The following is a 23471-nucleotide window of genomic DNA, read 5'->3' as shown; positions in this document are numbered from 1 at the left end:
CTTAAAACAGGGGATTACTAAAGACAGGGAAAAGCACAGTAAGAGGAAGAAGCTGTGTAAGGGTTGGGCTCACAGGTGCTTTCACACTCAATTCATCAGTTGTAAAGCTGATCCCTGCTGTCAATTCCTCAAAGCTTATAAATTCTGGAAGTTATATCACTGGAAATCTTGTTGAAAATATTCAGATGCCACTGCCAGCACCTAATGAAGAACTGTAACACTGTGAAAAACAAGTTTTTACCTGGAGCTCTGGAGAAGGATGGAGGTCAGGGTGATCTGTCACTGCTGCCTGTGGCTCCTTTTAGGGGTATCCATGGGTATTTTATACCTGGTCCTCCAAATTCCTGCTGTTGGGACACAGAAGGTATCTAAGACCAAGGGTAAATCGATCTAGTTAAAATAGTTGGCGGGGTGGGAGGGTGTTTGGTTTTTTTTCTTTAAATCAAAGCTGCAAGTTGAAGATCTGGCTCTTAAAAGTAAATCATGGAGTACTGGCTGTTGGATTGGGCAATAGTAGGGAACACTGGAAAATTAAAATCTTGGGAAGAGAGTTAAAGCTGGCACATCTGGAAGCAAATATTTCCATAACTGTGAATTTAAGCTGGTTGGTATGAGATAGATATTTGCACAGCTTAATAATAACAGGTGATTTTCAACAGATTATGTTTGTGTAGAGCTGAGAATTTCTAATTTTGGAACCTTTGTAATATTCCAGCCAGGTTCATATCTGTTGAAATATATCTTCCAAAACACTGATGTACATCTCTGACTTGGATTTTTCTTTTCTAGCAAATGATGAATATACATTAAAAAGAGCTACTTGTTGGGGAACTATGAGCTTTTTGGTCTATGTGTACAAGAACTAGATATCTACATAGGAAGGGGCCAGAGGAAGAAATTTTTACTTTTGGATTAGATAAAGACATCAGACTCAAATAATATCTTTGTACTTTCATTGAAATTTGCATCCAGTCTGGCAATTTCCAGGCTCATATCCTGCATTTGTTATTAAATACATATTTTATATTTGTTTCCTGTGTATCATGATTTGACTGGCATGATGACTTGGGGGAGCAACCAGACTTTCTGCTGGTACTCAGGAGTCTACTGAGAAAATTGTAAAATGCCAAGTAGTTTACATTTTAGAAGCCTGGAACAATAATTATGAGGAAATTCCACTAGAGCATACAATAGAGATATTTGTAACTCTTCATATCTCTTGGCACAAGAGCACAACAAAATGTAGAGCTCAGAATGAGAAAGCCACACAAATTCAGATAAGAGACAAACCTTTTATGTCAAAACACGCAGCAATGACCAACTTAATACATGGTCAATTTTCTGATTTTTATTTTTTTAAGCCTTTAATGAAGGTTTGTGCAAATACAGATTTTTAAGTATTTGCTATTCACCAAATATATTCAGACAAATTACCTGTGGGACAGGAGTTATGTAAGAAATAGGGAAGAAGTTGTGACTTCAAAACCCCATTTCCCTTTCTCAGTGAAAAATGGAATTCCCCAAATAAGTATCACAAATAATAAAAATAAATTACAATCTTGCTTTTCTGGAAGTCATCTTAGAAAATAAAATAAAACATATAAGAAGATTTATGGATAAATGTAGAATTGCTGCCACAAATGAAATTCAAACTTCCCTATTCCTCCAGGACCACCATACACAAAGTTTTGCATAAACAAATAGTAGTTTCCTTTTTAATCTCCCCAGACTTGTGTCCATTTAAATGTACCCACTATAACAAAGGTGGTATATCTGCCAGCTTCTTTTGAGAAAATGAAAAACTGAGATAAAAAGTTCGTACCTTTGGGTTTGATTTTAAAAGGAGAAGGAGTAAAACAATAAGTTGAGCCTTCATGAAAATGAACCTGTACATCTTCAAAACCTGAAACTTTGCTGTTTCATATGAACAGGTGCTCCTGCTTCAAGTGATTCCTGCCCTCCACACTTCCATGAGTGTTAAAGCCACGAGTAACCAGCTGTGTTTTATGTATCTGTGCTTGAGCACTCACAGAAATAACCTGCACAGCTGATGGGCTGTCATGCTTAGGTATAAATCTTCATTGTCTTTTGATTGATTAATTGAAGGGGGTGATTTTATTACTGAACCTGATCAATCCTACACTGATTTCCTTTGTACATATTGTTATTATAATGCATGCCTTATTTTTCAAAATAGATACAGTGCTCTTTTGTCTTAAAAGGGAATCATCATCAATTACCCCTGAACTTTTAAATCACTGCTTTGCAAACTTCAAAAGGATTTCTCAAGTTAATGAAGGCAAAGGTACTTTCTCATGACTCAGAATTTAACTTCTGTATTAGGTGCACACAGGGTTTCTATTTACAACACCAAAACAATGCAGATTATCACCACTCAACCTTTCAAAACAGCAAATGTGGGCTTTGATGACAAGACACCAAATACCCTTCGAGCAAAGACAAAAACATTGCCATAGCAGATTTCATCCTGCTTCAGCAGGCTTGGCTTCCAAATCACTTTGCCCTTCAGAAGCCCCCTGAGAATACAAAGCCAGGGGTGTCCAGAGTCAGCATTTTAAAAACAGTTCCACACTGGAGCACCCAGAGAAGGAAAATCCTCTCTCAGCTCCTGCCCATCCATCCTGTCCCCAGGAGGGGGAAGCCGAGCTCCGCCGCTTGCAGAATAAAGGATTAAAAGGAAGTGTGGGAAGGATTTTTTTTCCCCTGAACAACAGTTATTCTTATGCTTGTTCCCAGGAATGAAATTAATGCTTCCCAAGTGTCTCATCCCATGGCCCCCCACTGTGGACAAGAATCTTTCTGTCCTCACTGAGAGTGCTCTAAGTTTTGGGTCAAAGAGGAGGTTTTTTTTGGTTTGGTTTTTTTTTTTTCCTTTTGCTCTTGAGCAATAGGAGGATGGAGCTGCCAAGAACCACACGGCCCTTCTGGTTCTCCTCTCAGCCACACAAATGTGCTGCTCAGAGCTTTAACAAGGAGGCCCGAGCCCGAGCATCAGTTTCAATTAACATGAAATGCAACTCTCCTGTTTCCCAGGGCCAGCAGCCTGTCTGGAGGGTTCCTCTCCCTAATGAGGAGGATTGTGCTGCTTCCACAGAAGCACATTTTTACTGCTGGAAATAAGGAGGGCGAGTCAATTGCCAGAACCCCTTGGTGCCAGCTTGGTCCCCAGGTAGATCCAAGCTTCCTGTAGTTCCACATTGCACCCCCAGATGCCCAGGGTCATCTGTCCTGGCACCAGTGCCCACCTTTGGGCACCAAATCCTGCACTTGGATGTGCTGGCTGGCCACCCTGCAGGGCAGGGTTTGGTCTGTGAGCAGGATGAAGGGTGGGATGCAGAAAACAAAACCTTCCCGTGAAGCACCGTGACCACACTGAAGTGGTGGCTGAGTGTGTGTCTGCTGCAAAAAAACATCAATTCTGGAGTCATTGCCTACAGCTGTGGCTGCTCCAAGGAAACAGAGCCCAGGGAACTGTTTCTTGAGCCTCCCAGGCCTCAAGGAGCTGGGGTGACAAAGGAACACAAGTGTTGGGTGGATCATTGCTGGAAGGGAGGGCAGAGCAGCAGCCCCACTGCCAGGCACTGATCCAACATCCAGGGCAAGCACCCAGACCTGTCCTCCTGGGAAATCAAAACCAAAAGCTTACTGTGCACCAATAAATACATTTTATTATCCTCAATGCAGAACTTCAAGGACTCGGAGAATTATGTAAAGCAATCTTGTGATTCAGAATCATCCTGAGAGGAATGAGTCTGCCTGAGGGCCCAAACCAGTGTCCTTTCCCTTTTGAAAGGTGAGCACACCTGACAAGGTATGAAATCAGGAATTAACCAAGCAGATTCTGCCCCACTGGTTTTAATGAGGAAACAACACATGCATTAGAAATAGATCTGGCTCCTGCTACCCTGTGGTAAGCACACAGAGATGTCCCCCTTCTGATGCCTTACAGCTAGCCCAAAAAACTTGACAAGAAATCAAAATTTATTTTTTTTTTTTTTTACAGAACTATTTAGCAAAAGATATTCAGGTTCTCCTGCAATGTAATATTTCTTATAGGGTGTGTTAGCCCTGAACTTTTAAATCATCTTGCTTTCCAGTCTTCCTCTAAATTACCAAAGCAAACAAAAAAATATATATTTTTTAACCTGAGAAACATAGAGAATATTTTTTTTATCTCAGTTCTCTGCTGTGCCTTTCTTTGCATTTGTATAATGCACAGACTTTTGGTTCTTATGGGAAAAGCAAGTGCACAAGCAATATATAGCATTGTTGGCCCAGAATTTTTTGGAGTTTCCTCCTAGGAAAAAAAAAAATCCTCCTTATTAAGTATGCATCCTCAGGGAGCAGAAAACTGATTCTGTGCATGCCAATTTTTGTATAGAAATAAATAAAATTTGGCACTGTGATTTTTATCTCCACTACAGAAGAATAAAAGAGTTTGAATGCTTGAATACAAAGATTTTCTAAGGGTATACATGATTTAATGATATACAAGACTCACTGCCACTTTCTCCATTCCAGGAGTTTATATTTCCCATCAGGAAGTGCTGAATATTTTCCTCCACATTAATGCAAATCAGTACACAACATAAATTATTCTGTTAGACTATTTTTTAATTATGCCTGCTGGAAAAATCTTTATCTGTATGAAAGTTGTGTTAACATTGTGCAATTCAGTGTCTGTCTGTATTCATGCTCATTCCCCTGCCAGTGCCAATAGCAGCTCTGTGGCCCAAACCCTGTGCATTTCTGTGGCACAGCAATTCAAAATCTGGGGCTCTAGGTAATGGAATTTTTTTCTGATGGTCCTTCTCCCTGTCCTCTTTTTTTTTTTTCTTTTTTTTTTTTCTTGTTATTACAAGAGGGTAAATTCAGATTGAGATACAAGGAATAAGTGCTTTACAAGTGTTTTACAAGTGGTTTTGTGTTCAAGAAATAACTGAATGTGGCACTTGGCCACAGACAACTTGGTTTGGGTTTAGAAACTGTGGGAACAACACCAGAGCCGCAGCACACAGTTCCCTCTCTCCCTTAATTTAATTATCAGGGTGTCTTCTGTACAGATTTGATTAACCCCACACAAATTTTAGCTGGTGCATTCTTTTTGTATTTGGATCTGTATAAGTCCTTTCTTTTGGTGTTCCTGTAGACATCACCAGAGTTCAAGAGAGGCTGTGCTCCCTGCCAAAGTGCCACACCTCAGGGACCCTGTGTCACTTAAAAGTATGGAGCACATCCCAAAATTCCTCTCAGCCCATTCCTGCGTCCCATCCAGCCCAGGGTCTGAAATAAACCTGGTGGAAGTGGCTGCTCCATCTGGCCTTGTGCTGACCTTGAGCATCCCCCAGCACTCTCTCTCCAATACATCATTAAACCAAACCTACATAAATCTTTATACATGTGAGAAACAGCATATTCCCTCTCAAAAAACCTCTACTGCCATGTCTTTCTTACTTAAAAGAGAGAATTTAGGAGCCTCTTTTCATGAGCTTGGGCCAGTGAGCCCCTGTGTGCCATTGCCCTTCCCACCTCTCCCACCTCCCACCTCCTGCCCCTGGAGTGTTCTCCAGCTCCTGGCAGGCTTGGGAGGTCAGTCCTCTGGTTAAAGGTGGATAATCTTGATTTAATGGGCAGCAACAAGCAGCTTCTTGCCTCTTTAAAGTCCTTGAAAGTTCTCAGAAAAGCCACTGCTTTCCTTTATTACTCACACTCATGATTTGGAGTCTAGAGCAGAATTTGTCCTTCAGAGTGTCAATGCTTTCTTTTTCTTAAAGGCAGCCCCAGTTTATTTTCCTGCTCTTTAAGCCTCTCAGCTCCTAGTCTAGGAGGGGGAGCAGCAGAGTCTAGGGCAGCAGGCTCTGTGGTGTCTCTTCAGCCAAAACATCAACCATTCATCAGATTAAAAATGGAGGGTCTCAATTTGAACCTACCCAGGGCTCGAAGCAGAGGACCTGCAAGGATTAGAGAGAAAATAAATGGCTGATATTGGAAGCCTGGAATCCATCTTGCACAAATTGATCTCATTTTACACTGGGATTCATATTTGAACATCCTTGGCTGGGGGAAGCCTTGGACAAAGTTCTTGGCCTAAGTCTGTTATGTATTAATGCTAAGTGAATTTAAAACAGCATAAAAGCAACTACAGAGCGTGTGCATGCCACAGGCATCTGACTGTGTTTCTAATTTTGAGGCACTAACATAAACTAATAAAGTGAATACACTCAGATTTTAGTACACTGTGTGTTTATCACTTTCAAGCACCTATTTCTTCAGGAATTTCAATGTTTTTCTGAGAAATAGATGTTCCTAATGATAGGCCTTCAATACCAGAAGCACCTCTGTATTTGATATTAAAAGAACTATAAACCATCCACACAATTTAAAGCACTACACATTTATCACTGATATTACAGTATTACTTGTTGGAAAAGCCCATCCCCACAGAATTTGGATACTTACACAGAATTTGGATACTGGTGCTTAGAAAGCATGAGAGCCACGTGCTCATGTTGGCCTCAGCAGAAATATTCACATCAGGGTAGGGAATTGCCCTATCCAGCCCACAATACAAAGATTATGCCTAGTGCTCCTCAGGATATTAAAATCTGGCTGACACTGTAGCCTAAGAGTTGCACAAAACTGTGTATTTTTCTCCTTTAAGAGACAAAAGCCTTGACCATACAGAGATATCACACAGAGAACATCCAGAACTGGATAATCACGGGAAACAACACTGCTCATCACCTGCCCAAAGGTGACCAGCCAGGGAGTTTGTGTGGGTTCAAGAGTTCTCACTTCTGGCCCCACTTTTTCTGGTGAAACAGCCAGCTATTGCCATCACCTTCTCAGGTTATTATTGAAGAATAAAGCCTGTTATCTGCAGGTACTTTAGCACCATATTAGGATCTGATCCTCTGATTGACCAGTGGCCTTGGCTTGGGACTTTTTTCTCACCTTATCTGCAGCTTCACAGTATTGTCCTGAAAGCACCAAAGATATTTCTTGAGATGGCAGAGATATTGATTATTTTCTAGATAAGACTGCCTTATATTTCCTGCATTCCCAGAATTTATGCGGGGTTTTTATGAGAGCAAGTCTTTTCCCCTAAATACATCTCGTAGTGAATGAAATAAACTGCAAAGCAGTTCCTATTTGCTGCCCTAAATCTGGTATACAATGAACATCCTATTAAAACATTTAGAGCTCTTCCCTTGATAAATAAAATATGTTTATTTTAATTCTTCAAAGTTGACCTAAGAAAATAAGGTCACATTTTTATTTAGCTAAACACAAGTAGATAGTGCTTGTTTGGGCACAATTATTACTAAGTTTCAGTATCTATTTCTACTACAGTCACTATGAAAACATTATTTTAAAATGCTTTTTAAAAGGACAACAACATTTCTTAATACAATGGAGTTTTGATAACACTGTGCTGGCATGCTTAAAATATGGAGTTAACAAATTCTTCCCTGGCTTGGACTAATAATCCCTCCACTGCTGCAAGCTCAATTAACATTTGCAAATCTGTAGTAGATATGTAAACTGACTAAAACAGGCTGTCTCTCAGGTCAGGGGTTATCCAAAATCTGAGAGATTTCTGTGTAATTTCCTTATTAAGTCCTGGTTTAGATTTCACTTAGGTAAGTAAGACCTTGTTGATCTGAATGATCTTGATTCAGATCTAGACTGCAGCTTTCCTTATTCATGTGTGTAAGAAAACCACACCTTTATTTTTCCTTCCACCACCACATTATTGTCACTATATGAGATGAGGATGAGGTTGGTTTTATGTTATTCCACCAGCTACTTAGAGACTGTTTATGCTGACCTTTGTGGTGACTTTGTAGAACCCTGAGCTCTTGATTCTGTAAATCCCTTACTAAGGCAGTCCCACTGACCCCTCTGTGTCCTCATTTACAAAGCCTACTTGCCTGGAGAGTGGAAACCTCCACCAGTTTCCATCAGGTCTTTTACATAAACACTAACTTATAAAAATATTCTTTCTCTTCAACCTTTTCTAACACTTATCAAAACAGTGACTATTTATAGGTTAGAATAGTAAAATGTGTCTCATTTTGAGAAAACCGTACAGGATAGTGAATCTGAGAAAAGAACAGGATTTCTTACTCCACAAGTTTAAAAACCATCCTGTAAACACTGAAGGTGTTTTATCTGGCTTCTAATAGTGCAATTGCAAGGTTTTTCACATCTGAATAGAAACAGAATAATGATCAGAAAATAAAATCTCCTGAGAGCTTACAGGAAAACAGAAAACAAAGTCAGTGTAACTGGTACAATTCCATCAGTATGTTACTGTTTTGTTCTGGGCAACCTCAATTCACATCCAGTCTGGCAACAGATGAGAAGCAGTCACAGAACCAAAGCAATCACATTAAATCACAGCTAGACTATTATTTATTTTACTGGGTAATTATTAGAGATAATTTCTTTCAGCTCCTGAGGAGAGGCCGTACAGAGCACTCCCAAAGCAAGCACCACTGCCAGCTGGGAGGAGACCGAGCTCTGCCGCTGCTTCCTGATGTTGGCCCCAGACTAATTCACCTCATGGCCTTGTCTCTAGCCCCAAGTCCATCACCTTTTGGCAAAGCCTGTTGCTGAGGTGTGAGTGCAGGCAGTGACCAGCCTCACAAACCTCTCTCTTTTCTCAGCTACACCCCCTCAGCAGAGTCAAAACCCTGCCTGGCTCTGAGCACAGCATTCAAAAGCAGCCCAGCCGTGCAGCCAACCCTGTGTTCAACAGCTGGACCTCAGCACAAGCCCAGTGAAACACCACCAATCACTACAGCAAACTCAGGACAGGCTTCTCAGACACTTTCCCAGGCTGCCAGAGGTCAGCAGAAAGTTCATATTTTCTATAAAATATGACTCAGGGCTGTGTACAAGCGCAGGGGATGTTCTCCCCTGCAGGACTTGCTTTCCTTTTAATGGCTTTCCAAATATTTTGATCCTTCCAGTGGGAATTAGCAGAATGCCAAATGGATGCCTCCTGCTTGGGCAAGACCTTACTGGACTGGCTCCACACAAAGCCATAGTCATGAACCAAAAGATAAGGTTCTTAGAAACAATTAAAACTCACTGTTGGGGGGTAATACAGGAACAAATATATTTAGGAGTCATGAGGACATAAACAGTCCAGATAACTTACTGGAGTCTGATATTGGCTGGGGGAAAATAAAGTTACTGTCAAGGAATCTTAATTAGAAATTAATAGACTTGATTAATCCCAAGGAGGTAGTAAAGTTAAAAGCATTTGTAATATATATCAGAGGTATATCTGGTATTGTGGGTCCAAATAGCAGATTTAAATTAAATCCCCCCAAATTTCAGGGACAGAATTATCCCAGATATTCTTAAATGAATTCCACTGCAAGCAACATTCCCATTAGGAAGGGATGCCCTCCATCAGTCTCACCATGGGTGATTTAGGCACTCACACACTTTCACACATCCTGCAGCTCCTGGCTGTGCTTATTTAGAAGTGAGCCACGCTCCGTACAACATTTTCCATTGTGTCACTGAGTAGCTGCTCACCATTTCTGTCTGTTTTCACACTTGTTCTGCTTTTGTGGCCGTGTGGGTGGATGGGGCTGGGCAGCCCAAGTGAGGAGCCCACAGGCACAGGAAGAGGCTCTGCATGCATGCTCCGCTGAGACCCTTCCAGCTGTGATTCCAGGAAAACCCTGCAGGGCCCAGAGTGGAGAAACAGGTGTTTGTGTGGGGAAATCAGCACAAATTGGGAAACTGAGAGCTCCTACCTCATGTGCACTCACATTTTTCATTCCAGCAGGTTGGAATATGGGTGAAAAATCTCTGTATGGAATGCAGAGAACAAAATAAAAGACAAATGTCTGCTGAATTTTGAGTTGCCTTGCAGTGGTGTGTGTTGTGTTGCCAATGTATTAATTCAAGGTTGTTTTCATTCCCACTGATTTCTTTTCCAGCCTTCTGTGCTCATGGGTGGAAGCTCTCAAAAATGAAATGGTCAAGGGAAAGATACAGATTTTTAACCATGTCATCTTACATTTCTTGTGGATCCATGCACATGTGAATACATACATCCACTTCCCTTGCCATGGTCCTGATATTCTGAAAGCAGAGCACAGTATGGATTGCATCTGCTGTGTAGATATATGAGTAGCATGCAAGAGAACTGGGATTCCTTCCCTCCCCTAGAATGAAATGAATGCCCAATCTGGTCCATTTAAAAAGAAAAAACAAAAACAAAAACCAAACAAAACAAAACCACAAAATCCACAAAACTTCAAAACCAAAATATTAAGAGCAGGCTTATGAGCTCTAAGGACAATGCTCCTTTCTATCAAGGTTGATGTATTATACACTGAGTGGGAGTGAAAACCACCAGGGTTTTTAGGAAAAATAATCCCAAACTTCCTTTCAGTTCATAGACAAGTTGCCTTGCAAATTCCTCCCTGAAAATCCATAATCATCTATTGTTTCCCACAGTCAAAATACACTAAATCCTAATAAACAGACATTAAACGAACACAACTTTTCAGGGAGATATGCAACAGCACAAACTCTGAGCTGGCTTTCTTTGGGAAACAAAATAAAACTGATTGGAGCAAGGGAAATGAGGACTGCTGAGATGAGTCAGTCCCTAAAACACTCAGAGAAGACCCAAACATTGCTGAGCAGCTTTTGTGCTCCTAAGACATCTCCTGAGGATTTGAGAGGGAGGATGGAGATGGGACACAGCTGCACATCCATCAGCAGCCCTTCACTCGTGGTCTTGCTGTGCCAAACACACACAAATCTGCTCAAGAGGGGAAGAGAAATGCACATTTCTGCACCCTAGCTGAGGTACAGCAGGAACAGACAGCCTCTTAATCCTATTTGTTGCAGAATAGCAGACTTAGATCCTGCTAATATAAACACAGTCAAAGAGGAAAATGAAATGGATTGCAACTCCTCCTTCACACTACAGAGAAACTTAACAAGTTCTTGAGAAAAGTAAGCCTGTAATACCTTAAACATTGAGAATATGATCTTAAAACATCTCTCAGCAATCTTAGACCTCAAAGGCTGAATGACCACCCTGTGCTTTCAATAATGAATTAAATATTTGTTTTTACAAGGGCAACATTTCCTTGTTTCCACTTAGAGCATGAATTAGCACACTTAAAAGAAAAAAAAACAACAAAAACAACCTAAAAACCCTAAAACAAACAAAAAACAAATAAAGAAACAAAAAATATAAAACAAAAGCAAACAAAAAAAAAGACAGAAAATAAACTTCCTGTACAACCAAGAACATTTTGAATGTATGTATTTGAGACTCTTTTAAAAAATAGTCTACTGGTCACAAGAGCAAATGGTTTGCATTTTTAAAATAACAAAACTGGGCACCTGTTTTTCCTGTGGCACAGTAACATTAGGATGATGATGATGATGATGACGATGATGATGATGATGAAGATGATGATGATGATGATGATGATGGAGGAAAAGCTGAACTATGGCCTGTCCTTCTCACAAAATCAGTTCCTACAACATTTAACTCAGAGCTTAATTTGGGCTTATTTATGCAAGTCATCTGGTCTTAAAAGTAGGTTTACCAGTGTTGCTATCCAGCTCCCCGATGGGACCCCTCTGTCCCACCCCCCGTGGAGCCTGCTCGTCTCTGGGCACAGGCTGCGGAGGGGGTCCTGGAGTGGATACAACACGGACTCAAAGTATCTAGACACAGGAGGCTCAAACTTGCTGGAATAATCCCGGGTTTATTGTCTGTCGTCCATCCGGGGCAAGAGAGAGAGCGAAATGCTCTGGGTCTTATCTCTTATACCAGGGGGCAGGGGTGATTAGGGGATGCAGGGAGGTCACAGCCAATGGGAAGGGGGGGGGGGAAAGAAGGTTTTCAGGTAGGAACTAACATTACACAAACCAAAGGTGAGTTTTACCCTTGGGAGGTACCAAGATTTCTAGATGCACTACAACACCTCACCCTTTTCTGTTATACAAAAATGAGAAACATGGATTTGAATAAGAGGTAGGTTATTTCAAAAAAAGGAAACAAATTTTTTAAAACATATTCGCAGCCAAAGTATGCAGGTCAGAGGCTAGAGAGGTTTCTTCTTGCTCTCTTCAGCGGCGTCTTCTTTTGGAAGCAACAGCCACTTGCTTCTCTTCTCTTCTTGCTGGTGCTGGATTCTTTGGAATAAAAGGTTTTACCCATTTCTGAGGGATCCATCGGGGGCCTGAAGGGGTGGATACACACGCGTAACCTCGCCCCCAGGTGACAAGTTCATAGGGACCCTTGGTTTGCCAAGTTTCAGGGTCCCTGATTAACACCGGTGGATGCTGTGACAATTTAAACTGATCACCACTGTTAAAATGCCGAGTTACAGGAGGATTCATGTTTTCAAATGAGCAGTTTAGGAAATTAATAGTAAACAGAGCTTTACATAGTTTCTGTTGGGGAGACATCCACACTGCTTCGCTACCTTGCCTGGCTAGGACTTGTTTGAGCGTCTGGTGCGTACGCTCGATTACAGCCTGACCTGTGGGGGAGTGGGGGATGCCAGTTTTATGTTCCACTCCCCACTGCTGGACAAATTCCAGGAACTCCTTGGATTTATACGCTGGGCCATTATCTGTTTTAATTTCTTTAGGGATTCCCAATACAGAAAAGGCCTGTACTAAGTGTTGTTTAGCATGTACAGACTTTTCTCCCGCATGAGCAGAGGCATACACCGCTCCTGAGTATGTATCAATACTCACATGTACATACTTCAGGCGACCAAAACTGGGAATGTGAGTGATATCTGTTTGCCACACCTCACAGCTCTTAAGGCCTCTGGGATTAACTCCGATGCCTAATGATGGCACTGCCTGGAGCTGACAATTGGGACAGGTAGCCACGATGGCTTTAGCCTGATTCCGTGTCAGCTGGAACTGACGAATCAGTCCTGGCACATTTTGATGATATTGTTGGTGACTTATTTTTGCCTGCTGAAACACATCAGGGAGACATACCTTTTCGGCTGGGGCAGCAAGGGAATCAGCCTTCCGGTTCCCCTCAGCGATTTCACCTGGCAATGGGGTGTGCGATCTTATATGCATCACATAGAAAGGTTGTTCTCTATTCGAGACTAAGTAAATCAGTTTTGAAAGCAATCTAAAGAGATGTTCGTTCTCAATGTCCTTGAGAACTGCCTGTTCCGCTCTGGACACCACTCCTGCTACGTAGGCTGAGTCAGTAACTAAATTAATCGGTTCTGAAAATTTTTCAAAGGCTCTCACGACCGCAGCTAGTTCAGCTATCTGGGGTGACCCCTCTACAAACTCAACATCAGCTTCCCAAAGCTGAGTCTGTGGATTTCTCCAAGTCATCACCGACTTGTGAGATGTCCCAGATGCATCAGTGAACACTGTGAGAGCTTTGAGTGGCCTCCGGCTCCTTTTCTCACGAGGAATGAGATGGAATTCCTCATGAAACAATTTGTGTGATGGTGCATGAACTGAAATTTGCCCACTGTAGCTGTCCAGAGCTAACTGGAGGTTAGCATTGCTCTGCAGCAGATGCTCAAACATCTCTTTGGTCAGTCTCTCAGGGGAGTTTTTCCCTTCTCCAGAGAGCCTGACTGGGAGGTGAATACACATAAAGTCACAACCTGCCAGTTCCCGCAGCCTTACCCTGGCCTTTTGAATCAGCTGAGCCATCAGCTCTTGTGGCTTGGTGATAGTCTTGGGTCTTTGATGGGAGAGGAAGACCCATTCTATTATTAAGAGTGGGTCTCTCTGCCCTTCAGCCCATTGGAATATTAACCCATGTAGGTGTGGCAATTTTCCCAGGACAATAAATTTGAAAGGCAGCTCAGGTTTGAAGCGGTGTGCCTGTCTTTCTGTCAAGGCCTTTTGTGCCTTTTCAATTACAGTTTTTGCTTCTGGAGTTAGCACTCTGGGAGACAGTAACTCTCTCTCCCCTTTTAATAAATTGAGTAGGGGGCCCAGGTCTTCATTGGTGAGACCTAGCCAAGGTCTGACCCAGTTTAGTGACCCGCATAGAGAATGAAGATCTGCTAGAGTTTTAGGATTACCAATAATTTCCAATTTTTGTGGAACAACAGTCCGTGCTGTAATTTGCAGGCCCAGATATTTCCAAGGTGGCATCCTCTGAACTTTGTCTTCCTGCAATTGGAATCCAGCAGAGGTTAAAACTTTAACCACTAGGTCAAGGGTGTCTTTCAGTATGTTGTTATTGGGACAGCATATTAAAATATCGTCTATATAATGCAAAATGATAGCCTCTCTCTTTTCAGCACGCACTGAGGACAGCAATGACCCCACATACCACTGGCAGATGAAGGGGCTGGCTTTCATCCCCTGAGGTAATACTGTCCAGTGGTACCGTTTCATTGGGGCTTCCCTGTTAATGGTAGGAATGGAAAAGGCAAACCTTGGTGCATCCTCTGGATGCAGGGGAATTTGAAAAAAGCAATCTTTAATATCCAGTACTGCTAGTAGCCAATCTTGTGGTAGCATGGTTGGGGAGGGCATTCCTGGTTGGAGAGATCCCATGTCTTGTATTTTTTTGTTTATTTCTCTTAAATCTTGAAGGAGACGCCATTTATCTTTCTCTGGCTTTTTTATTACAAACACCGGGGAATTCCAAGGGCTGGTTGTTTCTACTATGTGTCCCTTAGCCAATTCTTCTTCTACTAATTTTTCTAGCGCCCCAAGTTTTTGTTTGCTGAGAGGCCACTGGTTCACCCAAATTGGATCATTATCTAGCCAAGATAATTTTTGGACAGGACGCTGTACAGTGGCCTCTATCAAAAATCCTGAGGTGTCTCAGGAATAGTGAGTTTTACCCCCCACTGCAACATGGTATCTCTCCCCCACAGGGGGCACTTGTAGTCAATTACAAAAGGTCGGACACTAGCAATCCTACCATCCGGACCTTCGATCTGGACGATATTTCTAGCAATTTTTGCCAGTTTCATCCCTCCAACACCTTGTATTTTTCCTGCCACTGGTTGTAGTTCCCAGTGTGATGGCCACATCTTTTCCGGTATGATGGTCACATCTGCCCCAGTGTCAATTAACCCTTCTACATGGAGATGTTCTGATTTATGTGTTAAATTGCATCCTATAATTGGCTTGTTTTCACTCACTACTTCTGCCCAGTAGACTCCTGGTGTTTTGTCATCTACTGGGACTTCTGTTGGAACAGGGATTACCTGGGCTATTACCTGCCCTTTGTCTATATAGAAAGGTGTTTGGGGGCACCTAGCTAAGAGAGTGAGGTGTGTTAGGTCTCCCATGATTGTCATGGGAGCCACCTCAATCTCTATTGGTGTGTGTGCTGTGTCTCCAATAACAAAATACCTACTATCCAGTCCAGCCAGGTCTTGTGAACTATCCTGCAAATCTACTCCAACAACTGTCCATCGATCAGATCTGAAACAAAAAGCTTTAGAAGTTACAAGTCTGAATCGCTTTTGCGGTTGCCAGACCTTATTAGCCAAACATTTTTCACAATTATATTTTTGCAGTTTTTCACCCCCCTTCCCCCTTTTTATTAAAGGACAGAGATTTGTTTCCACTTCATTTATGTCTGCACGCTGAGTGGATAAGCGCTGTGATGTAAGTTTTTTGGCAAGCTGGTATCCATGTGTTTCTGTTGTTTTAAAGGACAGTTTTTAGCAAAGTGTCCCAGTTTTCTGCAATAAAAACAAATTCGCTGTTGCTGGTTAGATGTCATCTGTTCATTCTTTGTCTCAGATGAAACTGCAGCAACAGGTCTTGGGGTGGTCCAGGGAGGTCTCTTTTCCTGCGAAAACATCTCTGCTTTCCTTGCACAGGCTGCTGACATCTGTGCCAGGGTCGGAGGGGGATCCACAGGCAAACCTAAAATAATTCTACGGCAAGATTCATTAGCATTTCTCTGAGCAAGTTCCTTGACTAACTCTGTCTGTACCACAGGGTCTTCTACCTGACGGGAGACTTGTTCTCTTAATCGGTCTAAGAATTGCAGGAATCCTTCTGAGGGCATTTGTTTTACATTAATATAACTGCCCTTAGTGTCAGCTGTAGGTAGCTGTGTGAAAGCCTTTTCTGCAGCTGTAGTGATTTTATCTATCACAGCTTTTGGCAATGCCCTAGTTTGGTCCTCAGGTTTTTCCCATACTCCTTCACCGCATAAATGCTCTAAAGTAATAGGATTATTTAATAAATCTACATATTGGGGATTAGTTTTTAATAACTCCACCAGTATGTTTTTTAGAAACCGCTTCCATGTGTTTTCCCATAATTCAAATTCAGATGGTGTAAGCAAACACTTAAAAAGATCTTTAATATCTGTAGGAACTAAATCATTTGAGGTTAATGTTGTTTTAACAATGCTTTTAAATATTTCACTATTACGGCCAAATTCTCTTTGTACTTTGCAAATTTCTTTTTTGTCTTGATATGAAAACGGTTTGTAAGTACGGTTTTGAGGTCTTGCTCCAATAAAGGTCACCGGAGCAGCAGTAGGGAAAAAGGCTGAGTTAAAATCATTTTGTTTTCCATTCCCAGGAGTTGTATTGACCTGGGAGGGGGGAGAGGCTTGTCCTGCTTGGACATCAGGGAAGCCTGTATTCCCCCATCCCCCAGGGGCACCATGTGGCTCCACACTGGGAGCAGGCTGTGAGGTTCCACCCCTCCATCCCCCGGGGCGTCCCCCGGGGCCATCAGGGCAATTTGCAGCAGTGCAACCACACCCGCCTTTGGAATGTGGTGAGGCAACCTCACCTCCCTGCTCGGTCTCGGCCCCGCCCCCCGGACCGTGGGAACTGGGCGGGGCCCCGCCCCTCAGCCCCCACTCGGCTCCGCCCTCAGACCCGCCCCCCAGACCGTGGGAAATGGGAGGGGCTCCGCCCCTCACCCCCCCTTCGGCCCAGCCCCCAGCCCCGCCTCCGGTTTCCGCCCCATCTCCGCCCCCAGCCCCTCCCCCGCAGGAGCCGGGCGGGGGGGCGCTCCCCCCCACGCCGGGCTTCAGGGTTCTATCCCCCCCCATGCCGGGTCTCGGGGTCCCACCCCCCCCCACACCGGGCCTCGGGGTTCCACCCCCCCCCATGCCGGGCCTCGGGGTCTCCCCCCACCCCATGCCGGGTCTCGGAGGCTCGCAGCTCCCCATCGGGGGGCAGAGCCGGGACACCCCTCTCCCTGCCTCTCTGCAGGAGTAAGGGGTGTAACTCTCTCTTTCTTTGCTCTTCCTCCCCACGGGACAGGGGCCAGAGGGACAGGGAATAGGGTTACAGCCTCGGGGGACAGGGTCATAGGGTGGGGCCAGGCAGGGCTGGGGGGTGGAGCAGGGTGGAACATCAGGGGGAACAAAGGGGTTGTGATAAGAGTTATGGGTGGAAACCGATGGGTGGGAGGGATTATGGGTAGGAGAAAGGGAATACACAGGATTCACCATGTGGCCGGGTAACACGTGGCCAGCGCCATCTTGGCTCTCAGCCATGTGGGGATAGAAGGATACATTTTCTGTAACACTGACAGGGTATAGGGAGGGAGCCTTGATGGCTTGTGAGGCAGGACTAGGTGACTGAGAGAGACACACCGGATTAGAACTTGTATTGTTTGTCTCGGGTATCTTTTCTATTGGGGGAACAGAGGTTTTGGGGGAAAAGTTAGGAAAGTTAGGTGCTTGTTTGTCTTCCGTTTTTATTTCTCTGTTAACTAATTCTTTTCGAATTAAAAGAAAAACTGGGAGGAATTTCAGGGCCGATTTGTCTCCTCTTTCTATTTTTAAGGTTAATAAATTTCCAATTTCATCCCAGGCAGTTACTGAATCTAATTTTAACAATTCAATCTGTTTACTTTGCTGAGTCAAATATGATACAAACTGTTTTATCTTATGTTTTGAAATTTTTACATTTGTGGTTTTTAAAAAATTCTGTATTTGTTGTGTATGACTCCTTTCTTGTGTGCATAGCCGGGATCCCATTTTTGGAGGTCACAGCAGCTCTGCACACAATCTGTCTATTTTCCCTACCACAGAAAACAGGTTGCACCAAAGGATTACAATTAAACTCACACTGTACAGGCAGCAGGGAGAATTCCCTCTCCCACCCCCTCTCCGTCTCTGCCCACGGCTGGGGGAACCCCACACGCTCGGGTCTGCTGCCGCTGGGAAGGAGTTACACGGAACACAGTCCCCCGGGGTCTGTTTCACTCTCCACCCCTCCCAGCCCGGTGTCCGAGTTCAATCTTACCTTTTTCTGTCGTTTTCTGGCGGTGGAAGGATACTCGTTGCCCTGGAATCGGTCCTCTGGTGCTGGAGGATTTTCGACTCCTTTTTGGAAACTTTTTTTGCTGTATTTTTTTTTAACTGCATCCAAAGTCTCCAAAGAACGGCTCACCCTGGCTCCGATAAGCCTTTAACGTGGGCTTGTTCAGCCCCAACGGTCGGGCGCCACTCTGTTGCTATCCAGCTCCCCGATGGGACCCCTCTGTCCCACCCCCCGTGGAGCCTGCTCGTCTCTGGGCACAGGCGGCGGAGGGGGTCCTGGAGTGGATACAACACGGACTCAAAGTATCTAGACACAGGAGGCTCAAACTTGCTGGAATAATCCCGGGTTTATCGTCTGTCGTCCATCCGGGGCAAGAGAGAGAGCGAAATGCTCTGGGTCTCATCTCTTATACCAGGGGGCAGGGGTGATTAGGGGATGCAGGGAGGTCACAGCCAATGGGAAGGGGGGGGGGGAAAGAAGGTTTTCAGGTAGGAACTAACATTACACAAACCAAAGGTGAGTTTTACCCTTGGGAGGTACCAAGATTTCTAGATGCACTACAACATACCAGGATTTTGTATTTCTGACTGCCTTCCTGTTCTTCTCTTTCCATTTTCCATTTAAGATTTTGGGAAGAGCCAATCTGTTAATGAAGACAGCAGTTCCACTGCCCTGCTAAGAATAGACACAAGTGTTTATAGACTTTAAATTTGTCTGATATGTTGCTCCTCTCATGGAGCAGAGGCAAAGGATCTGATTCTGAACATTTAAAGCACATCAGTGCTGTTGTACTGACTCAGTCATTGAAGTGCCTTTGAATTTGGGTTCTATTCCACCCTGAGCTGCGCTGCTGTACAGGTGAAGAACACCAGGCCATGTCAAAAATTCCTCCAGCTGCAGAAAAGCAAGAAATGCAGAGAATGGTCAATGTTAACAAAAAAACAGAAGTGTGTTTCAGTTTAATGCTGTGGCACAAAGGCCATCAGGTGGCTGGCTGAGGGAGAGGAGAGAGAGGAGTCACTCTAGCAAGGCTCTTCACTCCAGCACAGAAATGAGAAGGGAAACCAAAGACTGGAAGCAAATCCAGGCCACTGACATAGGAAGTGAAGAAGTTAAAGAACAACGAGCTCTGGAAATGAGCCATTGACTGACATAACAGATCCATGTGGATGTGTTTGTTTGGGTTGTAGGTTAAACCTGGAGATTAAACCTGGAGGTCTTTCTGGAGGCGATGCTCTAGCCAAGCATTTGCTGAAGAGCTCGGGGCCCTTTGACTCTGGTGGCTTAGAGGAGTCAAAAGGGCAGGTTTGATGGTCCTTCAGCCTCTGCAAAGTCACCACAACAAACACAGATCCCAAACAAGATGGGAGGTGAGTGAGGTACCTATGGGAGCAAACAGGCCAGAGTCTCCAGCTGCTCTTTCCTCTGCTTTGGGATCAGAAGGAGGAAGTCTGAAGGGAGCCTGGGTGGAGGTGGCAGGAATGTCTGTCAGCCTTGGGGGCCAGCCAGCCTTCTTATCTTTCTGCTTCAGCATGTTCAGAAAGAAAAAGGGGAGTTTCTTTGTTCTTTGTGGCAAAGGGAGCGCTGTGGCTGAAAGCAGCTGCCGCAGGAGCAAGACCCAGAGGTGCTGATGCCTGGGGAAGCCGAAGGGCTGGAGCCAAATGGCAGAGCAGGAGTGCTCAGCACTCTCTGGAGCAAGGTCCCCTCAGCTGGCACAAGGGCAGGGTCAATGTTTGCTTCAGTGCTGGCTGTGCAGCATGAGCACAGTGTGGTCAGATGTGTGTGCAGGTGAATGGCAACATTCATCTCCTTTTCACTGCTTTCTGGAGTGTTTCAGGGAAGTAACATCAGAACGGGCAGTGTTTGTCTAGCAGCTGACACCCTGCCAGATCACATCCTTCTTTACCCCAGGAAAAATTATTTCTGCCTCATTAAAGGCAAAAGCTCATCTTAAATATAATCAAGTTATGATTATATACCAGACCATGACTTTTTTTCATACTAAAAAGCAGAGTCTTCAAAATTTTCCCTTCAGAAATGAAAATCAGAGTATATTATCTCTGGAATAGGTCTAGACCTATTCCTATAAAGATCACATTATTGCCTTCATTTGTCACAGGAGCACCTACAGCTCTGTGAGGTGGATTCTTTTCTTTTCTTTTCTTTTCTTTTCTTTTCTTTTCTTTTCTTTTCTTTTCTTTTCTTTTCTTTTCTTTTCTTTTCTTTTCTTTTCTTTTCTTTTCTTTTCTTTCTCTCTTTTCTCTCTTTCTTTCTCTCTTTTCTCTCTTTCTTTCTCTCTTTCTTTCTTTCCCTCTTTCCCTCTTTCTTTCCCTCTTTCCCTCTTTCTTTCCCTCTTTCTTTCCCTCTTTCTTTATTTCTTTCTCTCTGCAAGATAAAGTGGCAATCAATAATCTGGCAAAACTGAGAAATAAAACCCACTTCTCTCTCTGAGCTGTAACTGGTACAGCAGTGTACACTGCTCCACCAAATCTTGCCTGCATTACATCACACCAACATCAGTGACAGGAAAAGGACAAAGAGGCCACATTGCAATATTAGCTGGAGAGAAGTTCCAGGAAGAAAAAAGTAAGAAAGAGGTCAGAATTAAAACATTACAAAATATTACATATATGCAATCAATGGTGCAAGAATTTGAGCCCCAGGGGCTGGAGGAAGATGTTGGACAGCTGATTACCAGCTGATGAGCCATGCAATATTGCTCCTTTTTTACTTTCTGTGGTGAGCCCTGTCCTGCTGTGAACAGAAGAAAGAGGCAGCCCATCCATGGCTGCATTTAATGGCATGGCTGAACACAAAAATCCACAGGTTATAAGTTATATAAGTTATAAGTTATAACCCCTGTTATAAGTGCATATTATATTATTGGCTTTTGGCAAATATTAAAATGAATGTTATATGTATAAAGTTAGAAAACTTTGTTGTATTAATATAGTTCCTTCTATTTTTGTTATTGATGAAACTTAGAAATAGTGGTATAATACATATATATGTTAGGCTATAACATGATATTGAAGCAAAATCTACTTTTGTTTATATAACCCAGAGACTGAAAAGATAGTCAGAGACCCCCTTGCACTCTTAGATTATCTTGTCCAGATGAAGACAGCAGTGACCAGAGCTCCAGGGGAGGAATTTATTGCACCTCTGTTATCAGAGAGTGTGAGACTGAATGGAGCTGAGAAGATTGATCTATTAGGAAGGGGGTGAATTAAAACTAAACAAAGAAACATCTGAAACTTAAGAGAAATGTTTGAATTATGTATGAGAATTTATGAATATGTAATAGGGTTCTGTTTTTACGGGACAATCCTTTGTTAGTAAGGTGTGCTCTCTTGGCTGAATGAAGAGACACCCGGCCATATTTGTATATTTTACTTTATTTTTATATCCTAATTGTCTTTCTATTAAACTTTTTAAATTCTATATAAAAAATATGTGAACCTCGTTTTTCACAATGCCCACCTGTACTCATTGTACTGACTTGCCCCTAAGCCATTATGGTATCAGGCTTAATGTCCTGACCACTTCAGCTCCTGAAACACAGGGCTTTTAGGGGAATTCAGCCCAACCACTCATCTGTCCTGCAACCACATTTTCAAAAACTCAAATGCCACACTACTCTGTATCTTCATTCTGCAGTGGTATCAGAGGGAATTTTTTGAGTTCTTTAAGGGCCAAAACAATAAATTTTACATTTTACAATAAAATGAAACTACAGTCCTCATCAAATCCTGGTAGTAGTGCCATGTTGTATAAAATAATTCAATAAACAACATTAAGTCATACAGATTTCAGTTCCTCTTTCTTACTAATTGTCACCCATACCATATCCTGTTGCATTACATGGCTTCCTATCCAGCTGTGCTATGAGGAGAAATAAACACTTTTCTTATTTTTTTTTTATTTCTAAAGACAATATTAAAACACCCTTTTTTGTATGGGATGGGCACTGTTTTGCTCTGACACTAATGTAAACAGGAATACAGCTTTTCTTCAAGAGGGAATATTTTCATGTCAGAGACTGATTTCCAGAATTTGCTAGATTCTCTACTTCATGGCAATGGCTAAGAGCAATACAGACACATATTTTATAACATAGTATTAAGATATTTTTTTACTACACCTCTTCTTAAAATAGCTTTCTATAAGGTCCATTTAGACTTGGAACACAATATCAGTTTTCAAACCCATGCTTAACATGTTTTATAATTTGAAATCATAACTCATTTATTTTAACAGTTATGTTGACTTAATGATAATCATAATCAAGTTATAATTATATCTAGAAAATTATGGATAATACTTTTTATTTTAGTCTGCTTCTTAAAAAATCTTGATGTTTGGTGAGATATGAAACCAAAATCTTTAATTTGTACAGCAAATACCTGTACTGCATTTTATCTCATTAGAGTTACTATTAGTCCTGAGACTTTAAACACTAATTGTGTTTGCATTTGAAAAATGCTTCACCTGTTCAGATATTGCCACAATGGCTCTTAAGCATTTTCTCTGAACATTTCATTAGTTCTCCTCACAGAGGTTCACCATGATCACAAACAAAAAGAGATTGTTAAAATAAAATGCCTTAATTCTACCTCATTTTATGGACTTCATCTTACCACAGTTTGGAAAGGCTGAGGTTTGAAATTCGTTTTTGTAGGTTCTAAATACCTTTATGTTTTAGTTTTAACCAGAGAGCAGCCAACATATCCACCATGGGCTTCCTCTTCATGCTCTCTGTGGAGAGTTTGCCAGTGACTGGGATGCAGGCTATGCTGTGATGGGCTTTTTTAATTGCTCAGAGAATTTCCAATGCTCTGTTTCTTACATGGCATCAGAAATGCCATGCTGAAGATGTTGTCCTAAGAACTAACAACTTCCTGTTGGAGAAGGAAAATTTCTGCTGGATGGTTTCAGGCAACCTGGTCCTTCTCTTCCTCAGCTAAAGGCATCTGCATCTGCCTTGAGGCTGAGTTTATTCAGCTGTGCTCCCTCTCTTGTCATTCTTACAGTCAATGTGGTGAACCTGGGAAAAGGAAAGTAACCCTGTCCGGGAGGTATTTCACACTCTAAAACCTGTGAGCTCTAAAACCTGTGAACTCTATTCCCAAACAGATTCTTTCATGCATTATCTAGTGTCCTGAGCAAATGATCAGAGCAAAG

At 42.7% G+C, this 23471-nt stretch overlaps 1 long non-coding RNA gene across 1 annotated transcript; it reads right to left on the bottom strand.

Annotated features, from left to right (window-relative positions):
* Nucleotides 1-4480: 4480 nt before the first annotated feature.
* Nucleotides 4481-23268, bottom strand: LOC147653905 (uncharacterized). The gene is made up of 6 exons (XR_015284058.1): nucleotides 22980-23268; nucleotides 18856-19181; nucleotides 11413-11629; nucleotides 10067-10131; nucleotides 9577-9725; nucleotides 4481-5972 (listed from the first exon to the last, which is right to left on the bottom strand). It is a non-coding gene; the product is annotated as an uncharacterized LOC147653905 (long non-coding RNA).
* Nucleotides 23269-23471: the final 203 nt, after the last annotated feature.

Source organism: Cyanistes caeruleus, chromosome 3, assembly GCF_971803275.1.
Source record: "Cyanistes caeruleus chromosome 3, bCyaCae1.hap1.1, whole genome shotgun sequence".
In the NCBI taxonomy this organism is placed as follows: Eukaryota; Metazoa; Chordata; class Aves; order Passeriformes; family Paridae; genus Cyanistes; species Cyanistes caeruleus.
The sequence above is the reverse complement of the archived record's forward strand: the minus strand, read 5'-3'. Positions and strand labels throughout refer to the sequence as shown.